The sequence below is a fragment of the Lithobates pipiens genome, unplaced genomic scaffold (genome assembly GCF_037356315.1).
Source record: "Lithobates pipiens isolate NorthernLeopardFrog02 unplaced genomic scaffold, aLitPip1_a1.2 Scaffold_8, whole genome shotgun sequence".
NCBI lineage: Eukaryota > Metazoa > Chordata > Amphibia > Anura > Ranidae > Lithobates > Lithobates pipiens.
The window spans coordinates 478,214,090-478,228,893 of record NW_027507903.1 but is presented as its reverse complement, the minus strand read 5'-3'; the positions used below and the strand labels follow the sequence as shown (position 1 = coordinate 478,228,893).

Sequence of the window (14,804 nt, the reverse complement as noted above, 5' to 3'; positions counted from 1 at the left end):
GATTCAGCAGCAGAGATGACCAAATCTGCATGGCTACACTCAAGAAACTTGGACCAGACTGTCTATGCGTTTAAGTGAGATTTATTTACAGTGAAACAAAAACCATCCGAACACCAGCACACAGCAAACATAAAAAATATAAGTGAATCAAAAACCCATAACATAATACCTAACTAATCAAGCCAATAAACAGAAAACGTAACCAAAAACACAAATAGATGGGAACAGCACCACCAGCTAAGGCGTTTTACGCTCCCTTAGTGCTCATATACATATGTCCACTACAGATTATATTATATATATATATATATATATTGTAGACATGTCACGGGAGAAGTGATCGAGGGGGTGTACATCTCACCTAGGTTGCTACACAGTGTGAGATGGTAAATCCAGGATGGTTCAGTTTCTCAGCAGTGATATGCTGCTGAATTGTTATTTAATTTTGCCGGGCCTGGGTTTATATGGAATGGCAGGTAGGTTTGGTAGAGGGACCTGTCATTCCACATCCCCCGATCCAGTTCTGGGTTTGGGATCAGGTGAGCTTGGATCCTAATTAGCCTGGGAAGCTAAAGGCTCTGTAGGGTCTGCAGGTGATTGCTCCCAGCTAGGGAATGAACAGCCTGTATGTTGAAGGAAGCTGCAAGCACAGACACTGCTGGAGCTAAAACCCACCCTGCGATATCCAGACGAAAAGACGCTGTCTTTATAAATGTCAGATAGGTGAGAAGAACCTGTTAGTAAGCGCCCAGCCGGGCTAGGTCTTTTGTTTATTTTGTTGTACTTAGAAAGCACGGTGTTGCTGTATGTTTTGTTTGCTGGACTGTTTGTACCACGAATAAACGCCAAGATCTGCTTCATATATTCCAAGTCTGCTGTGAACTGTGTCCAAACACACCCTACCCCGGGAAGATCCCTTACAATTGGTGGAGGTAGCGGGCAACACGGTTGCTAGGGGCAACGGTGTGGACAGACTTGGCTACAGCTGCTGATGTCCTGGGTGAAAGCTGCAACTACACTCCAAAAACAGTCCAGCAACATGGAGGAGATGCTGAAGCAGTTTATGCAAGTGAGTTTGCAACAACAGCAGGCTCAGACAGAGGCCAATAGACGACATGAACAGTCCATGGCTGAACAACAGCAGATGATGGCTGCACAACAGCAGGCTCAGACAGAGGCCAATAGACGACATGAACAGTCCATGGCTGCACAACAACAATCCATGGCTGCACAACAGCAGATGATGGCTGCACAACAGCGGATGCATAAGGAAGAGTTGCAAGCTTTGCGCCAAAGCCAACAACAACTTATCGAGCACCTGATAGTAAATCGAGAGGCGCCTGTGGTTACTAATCCACCCACAATGGAGGGAGCCGCTCCAGAGATTTTTTTTGGGAGAAGGACTGTGCAGAAAGCGCTGCAAAAGATGACTGCTGAGGACGATGTTGAGGCCTTTCTAACAGTATTTGAGCGCGTGGCTGAGCGAGAGAAGTTACCAGCTGCTGAGTGGGCAGAGGTAATTGCACCCTATTTAACAGGTGAACCCCAAAAGGCCTACTATGACCTCAGTGAGCAAGAGGTTAAGGACTATACTCGGCTAAAAGAGGAGATACTTGCCCGACTAGGAGTTACTACTGCAGTCCGTGCCCGGAGGGTACGCAACTGGAGCTACAGTCTGGACAAATCAGCGAGGTCCCAGATGTATGACCTAATCCATTTGGCAAGAAAGTGGTTGGAGCCAGACACTTCTACTCCTGCACAAATCCTAGAGAAGGTCGTGATGGATCGCTACCTCCGAGCGCTTCCTACTGACCTGCAACGCTGGGTGGGACAAGGTGATCCTAGGGACGCAAACGAACTTGTCAACCTTGTGGAGAGGTTCCAGGCGACTGAGGACTACCTCCGCGATGTTCCTGCAGCATCTTCACCTCCCCGGAGCGCCAGATCTGTGCCGTCAGCTGGTAAGAGACTTCCATCTGTTGGGGGAGTGTGGAGGGGTGCTGATGGGGGGAAAAGGGCTCAAGTGGTGTCTCAGGGACAAAAGACTGGTGATGGTCCCGGGTGGCTAAGGGGCTCTGAAAAGGACTCCTTGCCAAAGAGACCAGGCCCTATCCAGTGTTGGAGATGCCATGAGGCGGGACACGTGTCTGCCCATTGCCCTCTTACCTCTGAACCCATGGAATGTGACGCTAGCCGGCGTCAGTCGCTATTTGCGGAACCATCTTGTGCTGCAGTTCCTGGACTAGAGACTGAACCGCAAATCTGCAACATCACAATCAATGACTTTCCTGTTAAAGCGTTAATGGACTCAGGAAGCCTCGTAACCTTGGTGCATGCTAGCCTGGTGGCTGGGGACTTAGAGCCTAACAAGCATATGAGTGTTGTGTGCATACATGGTGATACAAAAGTGTACCCTATAGTGCGGGCTAAAGTCGGGACTAAACAAGGCACCGTACAATATGAAGTGGGTGTGGTTAAAAACCTCATGCATGATGTAATATTGGGCCGCGATTTTCCGTTATTCTGGGCTCTCTGGGAAAAAAGAGAAATCCCCAAAAGGAGTGAGGATACCTCTAAGGAGGTTGCCTTGTCCGCTGTGAATGATAAAAGTATGCAGGATGAAAATGATTGTTTTCCTTTGCAGGTCCTGGTTGGGGAGGAGGATCCTCCCACTGAGCAAAATATACTAGACTTAGAGGTGTCTAGCGATAATTTTGGGACTGCACAATTACAGGACCCCACTCTCAAAAATGCGAGAGAGCAGGTTGCTGTTATGAACGGGGTACCTCAGGAACCAGATGCTGAAAAAAGATTTCCACATTTTTCGGTGACTAATGATCTTTTCTATAGAGTCAATAAGGTTAAAGATGAGATTGTGGAACAGCTTCTGGTACCTAAGCCGTACCGGCGTCAGGTGCTTGACATGGCACATAACCATGTTCTTGGGGGACACTTGGGGACTGACAAAACGCGAGAGAGGGTTCTCCAGAGGTTTTTTTGGCCGGCCATATATGATGACATTAAAAAATACTGTGAGTCGTGCCCCACATGTCAGGTTAGTGCCCCAGTGTCACATTTTCGCAGTCCTTTGGTTTCGCTCCCTATTATAGAGGTGCCTTTTGAGCGTATTGCCATGGATTTAGTGGGTCCCATTGTAAAGTCAGCTAGAGGACACCAGTATATTTTGGTAGTCCTGGATTATGCGACCCGCTATCCTGAGGCTGTACCCTTAAGAAACACTGCATCTAAAACAATTGCACGTGAGTTGTTTTATATGTTCTCTAGGACTGGGATCCCCAAAGAAATCCTAACTGACCAAGGTACGCCATTTATGTCGAAAGTAATGAAGGAATTATGCAAACTATTTAAAATCTCACACATCCGTACCTCTGTGTACCACCCCCAGACGGACGAATTGGTGGAGAGATTTAATAAGACTTTGAAACATATGTTGAAGAAAGTGGTGGCAAAAGATGGTCGTGACTGGGATCATTTATTACCCTACCTCATGTTTGCTATTAGGGAGGTGCCCCAAGCGTCCACAGGGTTCTCACCATTCGAGTTGGTCTATGGTCATCACCCTAGGGGTCTACTGGACATTGCAAAAGAGACATGGGAGAATGAGTCCACCCCATACAAGAGTGTTATTGAGCATGTAGCACAAATGCAGGACCGTATAGCCACTGTAATGCCCCTGGTAAGGGAACACCTCCAGAGGGCTCAAGAGGCCCAAAGTAGAATTTACAACCGGTCCGCAAGAATCAGGACATTCAACCCAGGCGATAGGGTCCTTATACTAGTCCCCACTGTTGAGAGTAAATTCTTGGCGAAGTGGCAAGGTCCTTATGAAATTGTTGAAAAGATCAGTGAGGTGAACTACAAGGTGCACCAACCAGGTAGAAGGAAGCCTTTCCAAGTTTATCACATAAACTTGATCAAGCCCTGGAAAGACAGGGAATCCTTGGTGGCGACAAATACTGTTAATGATTTGTCACAACCAATCCCTCCAGTCAAGGTAGGTGATACTCTATCAGTGTCACAGAAACAGGAGGCTCAGGAATTTTTACAGAAAAACAAAAAAAAGTTCTCTGACCTCCCAGGGCGTACACACCTCATCCATCATCACATTGAAACTGAGCCTAGAAGCAGAGTAAACCTTAAGCCCTATAGGATACCGGAGGCACGTAGGGAAGCCGTATCTGCCGAGGTAAAACGTATGCTTGCTCTGGGGGTAATTGAGGTGTCACAGAGTGAATGGTCCAGCCCAATTGTGCTAATCCCAAAGCCCAATGGAACTTGGAGGTTCTGTAACGATTTCAGAAAGTTGAATGAGATCTCCAAGTTCGATGCGTATCCTATGCCCAGGGTAGATTAGTTGATTGAGAAGTTGGGTAACGCCAGGTACATAACCACTCTCGATCTCACAAAGGGCTACTGGCAGATTCCACTTTCTGGTGAGGCTAAAGAGAAAACTGCATTCTCCACCCCTGATGGGCTATTCCAGTATGTAGTGATGCCATTCGGGTTACATGGAGCGCCTGCAACTTTCCAGAGGTTGATGGACTTGATTCTGCGACCACATCGTGATTACTCAGCTGCCTACCTCGATGATGTGGTCATTTTTAGCCCTGATTGGGAAAGTCACCTCTGTAAGGTACAGGCCGTGTTGGATGCCATAAGTGATGCGGGGTTGACCATAAATGCCGAGAAGTGTGCTCTAGCCCTAGAAGAGGCCAAATATCTAGGCTACATTATTGGGAGAGGGTTGATTAAGCCACAGCTAAATAAAATTGAGGCAATACAGAATTGGCCTAGACCCCTGACAAGGAAACAGGTTAGAGCTTTCCTGGGTATTACGGGGTATTACCGTAGGTTTGTGCCGAACTTTGCCTCAGTTGCTGCTCCACTAACTGACTTGACAAAGGGCGGAAAGACAGCAATGGTCACGTGGACCCCAGAGGCCGAGAAGGCTTTCCAAAGCCTTAAGTCTGCCTTGTGCCAACCACCTGTGTTAGTTACCCCCGATTTCAAACGAGAGTTTCTGGTCCAGACAGATGCCTCTAACACAGGCTTAGGTGCAGTACTCTCACAAGTAGTGAATGGTGAGGAGCATCCGGTGACGTACTTGAGTAGAAAATTAACCCCGGCCGAGAAAAATTATGCCATTGTGGAGCGAGAGTGTTTGGCAGTAAAGTGGGCCCTAGAATCGTTAAAGTATTACTTGCTAGGCAGGAAATTCAAGTTGGTGACAGACCATGCCCCCCTAACATGGATGAAGTTAAACAAGGAGAGAAATGCAAGAGTGACTAGATGGTTTCTCTCCCTACAAAACTTTAATTTCACTGTGGAACACAGGCCAGGGAAATTACAGGCAAATGCTGACGCATTGTCGAGGGTAAGTTGTCTGTGGGGACAAAAGGCTCAGCCCTCCGGTCTGAAAAAGAGGGGGGGGATATGTAGACATGTCACGGGAGAAGTGATCGAGGGGGTGTACATCTCACCTAGGTTGCTACACAGTGTGAGATGGTAAATCCAGGATGGTTCAGTTTCTCAGCAGTGATATGCTGCTGAATTGTTATTTAATTTTGCCGGGCCTGGGTTTATATGGAATGGCAGGTAGGTTTGGTAGAGGGACCTGTCATTCCACATCCCCCGATCCAGTTCTGGGTTTGGGATCAGGTGAGCTTGGATCCTAATTAGCCTGGGAAGCTAAAGGCTCTGTAGGGTCTGCAGGTGATTGCTCCCAGCTAGGGAATGAACAGCCTGTATGTTGAAGGAAGCTGCAAGCACAGACACTGCTGGAGCTAAAACCCACCCTGCGATATCCAGACGAAAAGACGCTGTCTTTATAAATGTCAGATAGGTGAGAAGAACCTGTTAGTAAGCGCCCAGCCGGGCTAGGTCTTTTGTTTATTTTGTTGTACTTAGAAAGCACGGTGTTGCTGTATGTTTTGTTTGCTGGACTGTTTGTACCACGAATAAACGCCAAGATCTGCTTCATATATTCCAAGTCTGCTGTGAACTGTGTCCAAACACACCCTACCCCGGGAAGATCCCTTACAATATATATATATATATTACATATATGCAACAATTATTCGTGATTTGAACAATCTGTGTGGAACAATTGGTTTGCGTCTTGCAATAATTGGCAGATAAGAACCCCTGCTCAGAGATGCAAGTGCAAATACTCTAACATATATAACAGATATAGGACATCAAATAAATCATATGAAAGACAGACTGAAAAAAAATTATAATAATAATATTTTTTTTTTTTGAAAAGCCAGAAAAAAATATGTTTATCGGAGTCACTAACAGCAGAAACCTAGGATGTACTATATTCATAAAAATGTGACACATCCCGTTCATGATTGAGCCCTATAGTTTTCCGTGTACCCAGACAGAAGATCCAAAAAACGTCCTTTCTGCACAAAAATCTGAACGTATCGCCACCTCTCCTGGGGACTGTGATCTTTTCAACACCTGGTATAGATACAGCAGAGGGATCACTTGCATAACAACAGTTGAAGCGGTTTGCTACATTAGTTAAATGTTTCTTATTAATATCATAAAGATGGTTGTGCAGGCAATCCCTTAACCACTTGCAGACCAGCCACAGTATATACAGGCCTAAAATTTGTCCCTAAGAAGAATTTGGATAAATTCGAGACATACATAAATATTCAAAAATACATAAGAGGCCTGAATATTAAAAAATATCTAACCAATAACCCTATGAATATTCACGCAACAACAACCAATGAAATCGCACACAGCACTTTGAGAAACAAATCATTTTTTAACCCTCAGATTAATAATAATAAATTTATAGATGTTTTTAAAAAAGTTGTAACAGAAGATTTAAAGACACTGGACATAAAGAAGAAACGGGAGTAAATCTATTAAGTGACACTAACACCTACAAACAACTACCGAAGAATCCGGTGTTTAGAGGTAGGAAGGAGCTGGAACTAGTTGTTCACCTAGGTCTCAAAAAAATCTATACTAAATAAAAAGGAAGCTCAGTTTTTGATACCAGAGTCGGTGAGGACCCCAGTCATTTACTATCTACCTAAACTTCACAAAGACAAGAACAATCCCCCGCCAAGACCGATTGTGAACGGTATCGATTCGCTTACCTCAAGAATGGGGGAGTATATCGATAATTTTCTCCAACCGGTGGTGAAAAATACTAAAGCTTATCTGAGAGACACCAAACACATTCTACAAATTCTGGAAGAATGCTCAAATGAAGGGCCATATATTTTAGCTACAGCTGATGTAGCGTCATTGTATACTATCATCCCTCACTATGAGGCTTGTGAAGCAGTCAAATGGGGTCTTAGAAAACATTCTAACTTGATCTGTGCTCAAAGAAAATACCTGGTTAAGTGTTTGGACTTCTGTCTAAAGAACAACTATTTCTGGTATAACAAAAACTTTTACCATCAGACTACAGGAGTCGCTATGGGTGCCAAGTTTGCCCCTAGCGTAACGGGTTATTCATGTCTCAATGGGAGGATATGATGGTGTTTTCTAACCCACAAGTCGAATTGGTCATATACAAACGATATATAGATGACATTATAGTTCTCTGGAGGGGCAGCAAGAGCAGTTTCGATGAATTTCAGGAGAAACTCAATAAGAATAACTTGAATATAGTGCTCACATGGGACTCCAGTGAAACACAAGTCACCTTCCTGGACTTAGGGATCTCACAAGAAGAGGGGAAACTTCATACAAAAACTTTTTTCAAGAATGTAGACAGGAACAGTTATCTCCCGGTGACCAGCTGCCATCATAAGAACTGGATTTACAATATTCCAAAGGGTCAGCTCATGAGACTGCGGAGGAACTGCAGTAAGCAGGAGGAATTCCGAGAACAAGCCAGACTGATGGGTCAAAGATTCCAGGACAAAGGTTACGAAAAGGCTTTTATTGAGGATAAAATATTGGAAGTAGAAGACATGAATCGTCAAAATTTGGTAAAAGATAAGACCAGACAAGAAGTAACAAGCAAACGTTTTAATGAAGGAGCCATTATTTTGGACTATAATTTCCAATATAAGAGCGTAGAAAAAAACATTAAAACACGGGCACATTTTATTAAATGACAAAGACCTACAGAATGTTTTACCCAAGATACCAAAATTCATATATAGACGTGCTCCCACTTTGAGGGATAGACTAGTTAAGAGCATCCCAGATCCACCTAAAAAGAATTATACTTTCTTTTCGGGTAAGGGTTTTTACCCTTGCAAGCGCTGTTTCGCTTGCACAAGAACCAGTAAGCCGGAGAAGAACTTCCAGTTCACGGCCACTAGCACAGGCAATACTTATGAGCTTGAGGACTTTATTTGCTGTAACACACAAGGAGCCGTGTATGTGCTTGAATGTAGTTGCGGCCTACAATATGTAGGCTGCACAAAAAGACCATTAACCACTTCCCGACCAGCGCACGACGATGTACGTCGACAGCATGGCACGGGCAGGCATATTGGCGTACATGTACGTCCAATATTCGTTGCCGCCGTGCCATCGCGCTGGTCGGGACCCCCGTGAGTCCGGTCGCGGGAGCCGCGGACTCGATCGCCGCGGGCATCCCCGCGATCGTCTCACGGAGCGGCCGAATGGAGGAAATGCTGTATAAACAACATTTTCCCATTCTGCCTAGCAACTAGTGACGCTGATCTCTGCTGCATGTGATTGGAGCAGAAATCAGTGTACACTAAATGAAAGCCCAACCCCCCCACAGTTAGTAACACACCCCTAGGATCACTTAACCCTTACACTGCCACCCACTGGTTAACCCTTTCACTGCCAGTGTCATTTACACAGGAATCACTGCATTTATATAGCAGTGATTACTGTATAAATGACAATGGTCCCAAAAATGTGTCAAAAATGTCCGATGGGTCCCCGACAATGTCACAGTCAGAATAAAAATCGCAGATCGCCGCCATTACTAGTAAAAAATAATAATAAAAAATTATTAATAAAAATGCTATAAAACTATCCCTATTTTGTAAACGCTATAACTTTTGCGCAAACCAATCAATAATCGCTTATTGCGTTTTTTTTTACCAAAAATATGTAGAAGAATACGTATCGGCCTAAATTGAGGGAAAAAAATGTTTTTTTATATATTTTTGGGGGATATTTATTATAACAAAAAGTAAAAAATAATGCGTTTTTTTCAAAATTGTCGCTCTATTTTTGTTTATAGCGCAAAAAATAAAAACCGCAGGGGTGATCAAATACCACCAAAAGAAAGCTCTATTTGTGGGAAAAAAAGGACGTCAATTTTGTTTGGGAGCCACGTCGCACGACCGCGCAATTGTCAGTTAAAGCGACGCAGTGCCGAATCGCAAAAAGTGGTCTGGTCTTTGACCAGCAAATTGGTCCGGTCTGAAAGTGGTTAAGCGGTGCAGAACATCATTAAGGGTTTTGACAAGTACAGTGTTTCAAAACATTTCGCGATACACCATAAAAAGGACCCCCATGATCTTAAATTTTGGGGGATTGTACCTTATGTCAAGCACTGGAGAGGTGGGAATAAGGTGAGAACATTGAGTCAAATCGAATCCAAGTGGATATTTTCTCTGGATACATTTTACCCCAAAGGGTTAAATATAGAATTCGATCTGAACTGCTTTATCGGTGATTTTTAAAAAAATGTCCTCCCCCAATTAGATAATTTCCCCTTCCCCCCCTCCAGAGATCTTGAATAAGATAAAATAATATTTTAATTGCCTCTCTTCCTTGGAATATGTATATATTTAAAAAAAAAAACATTTTTATTGTAATGCAAACGTCACTTCCGAGATCCATATAGATCCTAAGTACAAGAAGCAATAAGAAATTAAAATTATAAGAAAAATATAAAAAAAAAATTAACATTTTTATTTTTTCCCCTTTTTTATAAACAATTTTTATATATATTCTTTTATATATATTAATATTTTTTTATATTCTATTTGATTGTGATTTGAATGATTTTACTATACAAGTAGTGTAATTAACATTTATTATTATAACAAAAATTGTTTGGTCAATTTCCTTCTATAGAATTAATTTTCTTTCCCCTCTTCCAGTCTGTGGTCAGACTACACACGTTATGGAGACTAATATACGAATATGGCCGGTAGATAACCAAATAAATGGCCGCCTCAATGAGAGACAAGTATACATCATTTAGCTGCATAACCTCCAATAAAATGGCCGCTGCCATAGTAGGAGACACTTTTATTTCACCCCCCCCCCCCGAGATAATAGATATGGTTAACAGATTTGTCTTAAAGAGGGATTCCACCAAAAAAAAAAATATTAAAAGCCAGCAGCTATAAATACTACAGCTGCTGAATTTTAATAAATGGACACTCACCTGTCTCGGGTTCCAGCGATGCCGGCAGCCGAGGCCGATCGATCGCTCGGCCCTCAGCTGCTGCCGCCACCATTCTAGGTGAGGGAATCAGGAAGTGAAGTGAATCGGCTTCACTTCCCGGTTCCCTACTGCGCATGCGCGAGTCGCGCAGCGCAATAGGAATTCTCCGCTCTGTCTCTGAGACCCATGTGTGTCCCAGCAGACAGCGCGGCAGGACAGGAAATGGCGTAGACTCCCACGGGAGTCTATGCCCGGAAGTGGGTGTAAATACCTGTCTTTGACAGGTATCTCCACTCCCCTCCCCCCTAAAAGGTGCCAATTGTGACACCGGAGGGGGGGAGGGATCCGATCAGCGGAGGTTCCACTTTAGGGTGGAACCCCGCTTTAAGATAGTGTGGTATGGCACACTCATCACATCATAATATGCCACAGCCGCCCATCGCTGTTGGTGGTATAGCGAATATATAACCAGTGATTATGTTTAATGCCTGGTGTATTTTTTGAATATGTATATCCTGCTGACACTCCAGGAAGGGGCGTTAGTATTCGATTGCGGGGCAGTTCGTCCCCGCCCAGTCCTCCTTTATACTGCACTTCCTGCCCTATGCTCCTCTATCCCAGTTGAAGTCACTGGAAGTGATGTAACGTGTAGGATACGGAGACCGGAAGTGACGCTCGCACCAGAGCGGTCGATTTGAACTGTTTTGCTGCTAATGCTGCCTATTTACCCCATTTCGTTTGTGAGTAATTTTAACCTTTTAATAAAGTAGTGATTTAAAAAAAACATACTACACTATGGTTGCTCTTATACTTATTCTCTGAGCTATATTGGAACATCTTGCTGGAGTATATTGTGACGGAGATCTGAGAGTGACCCCCTGAGGCCCCCCCCCTTCCACCCCCTTTTCTGGGACTCCTGGTATATCCAAGATGAGGCTGCATATACGCTATATTTTATATAGCGGGAAGGTAATTACCCAGTGTGCACACTTATGCGTGGAATCACTTATGTGGAGGAAGAACTTCTGAGACATCTCCCAGCACAGAATCACTTTAGATGTTTGTGTGACATCATCACGGTGTTCACGTCATTAACAGCTGGATATGGTCCAATTTCTTGCACTCAGCATTTTCTGTTTATGGAGTTTTGTTCTATAGCTCGATTATTATATGTTTTTTATTAATATTTTGTATTAGACTAAGCACTTTGCTTGCATTTTTTTGCACTTTATTTTTTGCTTGCTTGCATTTTTTGCACTGTAGTTTTGCATTTTTTGCACTTTATTATTGTCACTAGTTTGCGCTTACTTAGCCAGTAACTGTTTATATTTCAGTCACTTTGGTTTTGCTATGATGCACTCAGCACTTTCTGTCATAGAAGTCTGATTTATAGTTAGACCACTGTATGTGGTTTTGCACTATTTTTATATCATAGAGATATAAGTTGCACTTGGGATTGTGACAGTTGTTATTGTGTACACACTGTTGCAGGCACTATTGATAGAAGTATTTCTACATTAGGATAAGAGTTCTCCCTTACTACTTTACCATACTAGTGTGAATATATACCATCTGACATATCTCCATCTGAATAATTAGCTCTATAACATTTTCGTGAAAGGTCCCATTTTTTTGGAAGCGCAGTACCACCATTTTTTCTTTTAGTCTATATAAATGAGCTGGTGTCTCATGAAAGTGCATGCGGCATCCACTAAATAAGAGCATTCCTCACAAATCCCATTTAAGCGCAGGAGTCCATTGAATATTTACTTATATACTGTATACTTTGGCAGGTCGGCTCTCCTGTGCAAACCGATGTACCCGTATGTCGGTCCGTGCATGTTAAACTGCGGGAAATTAGTTCAACGTGCACTCGATGTCCGTCGGCCACTTACGATTGCAGTAAGGAGAGGTAGAATGGGGATCTGCCTATGTAAACAAGGTGGATCCCCGTTCTGTCAGGGGACAACTGCTGTTTCTAATGATCAGTAACAGAGATCTCTTTGTTGTCCCAGGTAGCCCAGCCCCCACACAGTTAGAACACACCCAGGGAACACAGTTAACCCCTTGACTGCCCCCTAGTGTTAACCCCTTCCCTGCCAGTGTTATTTACACATTGGTCAGTGTTTGTTTATAGCGCAGAAAAAAAAAAAAAACCTGAAGTAATCAAATACCACCAAATAAAATCTCTATTTGTGAAAAAAAAGGACATCAATGTTGTTTGGCAAACAGCGTTGCACGCCCACACAATTGTTTAGTTAAAGCAACGCAATACTGTATAGCAAAAAATGGCCTGGTTATTAAGGAGGTAAAACCTTCTGGGGCTGAAGTGGTTAATCTAGGAGTGGTACGGCCGACATACTGAATTTTGCAAAGCTTACATGTAAGTACATACTGTATATCAAATATCTAGTGTTGCAATTAATGAAAGAAGGAATGTCAAGATTTTTATCATTACTAGTAGAATGTACAAAATCTCCCCTCTTAATATGTGAACAACAGGGGCATCCACCAATGCCACATGCAAAAGTACCTTTGAACTGGAGCCAATGTGAAGGATTATCCTTCCCGCTGGAAAATAAACCTGGAGACAGATACTGTATCTGTCTAACGTCGGTGCCTTGCGATAGGCTACTTTAATGCTCTTAGACAACACCTGTATATACTGTTAGTAGAATCATTATTCAAAACAGGCAACCTTTTAACAATATTTATTGTTTTACATTTTTTTATTCAGTCCGTTTTTCATGTGATTTATATGGTTTATTTAATGTTTTATATCTGTTATATACAGTGCATTGCGAATGTATTCGGCCCCCTTGAACTTTTCAACCTTTTGCCACATTTCAGGCTTCAAACATAAAGATATAAAATTTTTATTTTTTGTGAAGGATCACCAACAAGTGGGACACAATTGTGAAGTGGAACGAAATCTATTGGATTTTTGAAACTTTTTTTAACCACTTAATAACCGCCCTATAGCCGAATGACGGCTTCAGGGCGGTTTCTTAACTCTGGGAGGCCGTCATATGACGTCCTCCCAGAATTCCGCTCTCGCGCGCCCCCTGGGGCGCGCACTCGAGAGCATCCGTGACCGCCGGGTCCTGTGGACCCGGCGCATCACGGATCACGGTAAACGGCCGCTCATAGCGGCCGTTTAGCACGTGATCGCTCCGTCGTTCCTCCCTCCCCCTCTCTGTACCAATCGGAACAGCGGAGGGGGAAGAGATCGGTGTCAGCAGCGATGTGGGCTGCATCTGCAGTGCCCACATCGCTGCTCACCGAAAATTAACCCCTCAATTCCCTGCAAACACTCTGCAATACCCTGCCATTACTCTGCATTACTCTGCAATACCCTGCCATTACTCTGCAATACCCTACATTACTCTGAAATACTCTGCAATACTCTGCATTACGTTGCAACACTCTGCAATGCTCTGCAACACTCTGCAATGCTCTGCAACACCCACCAATACCCTGCAACACTCTGCAATGCTCTGCGACACCCGCCAATACCGTGCAACACTCTGCAATGCTCTGCAACACTCTGCAATGCTCTGCAACACCCACCAATACCCTGCAACACTCTGCAATGCTCTGCAACACCCGCCAATACCGTGCAACACTCTGCAATGCTCTGCAACACCCACCAATACCCTGCAACACTCTGCAATGCTCTGCAACACCCGCCAATACCGTGCAACACTCTTCAACACCCTCCAATATCCTACAATGCTCTGCAACGCAATACTCTGCAACGCCATACTCTGAGATACCCAGCCATACCCAGCCATAGTCGGTGATACCCTGCAATACCCAGCTATAGACACCCCCCCCCCCTCCCGCCGCCCTCCGGTACTTCTACCGACTCGCCAATACGATCAAATCCAGAATCTTTTTTTTTTTTTTTCAGGCTTCCCAGCTTAGAGGTGAGATGCGGGGTCTTATTGACCCCATATCTCACTGTAAAGAGGACCTGTCATGCCATATTCTTATTACAAGGGATGTTTACATTCCTTGTAATAGGAATAAAAGTGATCAAAAAATTTATTTTTGGGGAAAAAAATGTCAAACTAAAATAAATAAAGTAAAATGAACAATAACATTTTTTTTTTTTTTAAAGCGCCCCTGTCCCCATGTGCTCGCATGCAGAAGCGAACGCATACGTAAGTCCCGCCCACATATGAAAACGGTGTTCAAACCACACATGTGAGGTATCGCTGCGAACGTTAGAGCGAGAGCAATAATTCTAGCCCTAGAACTCCTCTGTAACTCAAAACATATAACCAGTAAAAAAAAAATCAAATTGTCGCCTATGGGGATTTTTAAGTAGTGACGTTTGGCGCCATTCCACGAGCCTGTGCAATTTTGAAGAGTGACATGTTAGGTATCAATTTACTCGGTGTAACTTCATCTT

At 43.7% G+C, this 14,804-nt stretch overlaps 1 protein-coding gene across 4 annotated transcripts in view; it reads right to left on the bottom strand.

The window, feature by feature from the left end:
* Positions 1–14,804, bottom strand: part of LOC143960307 (uncharacterized) — a 233,298-nt gene that overhangs the window by 102,885 nt on the left and 115,609 nt on the right. The window lies entirely within an intron of this gene.